The following is a 1,183-nucleotide window of genomic DNA, read 5'->3' as shown; positions in this document are numbered from 1 at the left end:
CAGCTGCTCTACGTGACGTTTTGGACACACAAACTACCATCTTGCATGGAAACCTTTCAAGTTGTAATGAATGGAAAGCCAATTCATGTGGTGTGAATATGTTGAACGGTGTGTGGTCATTGGAAGCAAAGAGTTGAAAGTTATGTTAAATGAGGGTCATGTGTTTGATGAATGACACGTGCTTTGTACAGTCGAGAAAAACGCTGACATCCACAAAGCAGCTACAAAGTTAGGCTTCTAGCAATGGTTCACAAAAATGTCACATTTGGGACCTCCACAACACACCCACGCGCACACACACGTGCACACGTACATTTAATCATCATATTAGCTGATAAAAGTGGCCACTTGGTGCGTGATCACCTGCTCTTTTGATGTGGAGTATTGCTGTGCACGTTTGAAACTAAAAATGGAAGAAATGACAGAAGCAACGCAGACGTGGTCACCACCTTGATATTCTCTTTTGTTTCTTAAACATGTAAGCACACTTTCCACACACAACATTGGGTACCAGCGGTGCAGTATGTACAGGATGGGCTCATCACACTCGGATGCAAATTCCACCTCAAGATGGAAGTGTAGTTTACTTTAATACTCTTCTTACTGCGTGCAAGATGACACAAGTTTACAGTGAAATAGCTCGACAGTGTGCTGATTGTGTCCACAACACGGAAGCAATTATGAAAAACATGGAGCTAAAGTGTCATGCATACAAAGTAAAAACATCAGAAGCATGAAAGGTCTTCAAGTGCTGCTATCATGGATATCAGTGATATCATTGTGAATGGCTCGGAAATAAACACGTTTTCCGGGTGAATATACTAATCATGTGTGCATCACACAATTGAATATCATCAATAATCAATCGGCACGTGCCTCCTTGCTGGAGGGGAAGAAAAAAACGGGGCCGTGACGCCACCACACGCACACGTGCAGCTAATTACGGAGTTCCTTTAGACACGCAACAGAACCAAACAACGGACACGCAGGAGAAAATCATGCACGATCTTAAAATTGTGAATATTTCATGTAAAAAAAGAAATGCAATGATTGGGTTCCATCAAAGAGAATATATAGAGCCTTTAATAAAATATAGAATACGTTATTTTATGTACAGTAGAGTGGAAGTGAAGGCTAATTAAACATCTTTCATTTTCACCGTGCACAAATCCACGAGTGCTGA

General features: G+C 41.2%; 1 protein-coding gene across 1 annotated transcript in view; it reads right to left on the bottom strand.

Annotated features, from left to right (window-relative positions):
- Positions 1-1,117: 1,117 nt before the first annotated feature.
- The window catches only part of zic6 (zic family member 6), a 4,329-nt gene continuing 4,263 nt past the window's right edge, over positions 1,118-1,183 (bottom strand). The window contains 1 exon segment of the mRNA XM_054792842.1: positions 1,118-1,183. This exon segment is cut by the window's right edge and continues 1,237 nt beyond it. The gene's annotated coding sequence lies outside the window, so the exon portion shown is untranslated.

Source organism: Dunckerocampus dactyliophorus, chromosome 11, assembly GCF_027744805.1.
Source record: "Dunckerocampus dactyliophorus isolate RoL2022-P2 chromosome 11, RoL_Ddac_1.1, whole genome shotgun sequence".
In the NCBI taxonomy this organism is placed as follows: Eukaryota; Metazoa; Chordata; class Actinopteri; order Syngnathiformes; family Syngnathidae; genus Dunckerocampus; species Dunckerocampus dactyliophorus.
This window is presented reverse-complemented; position numbering and strand designations above follow the sequence as displayed.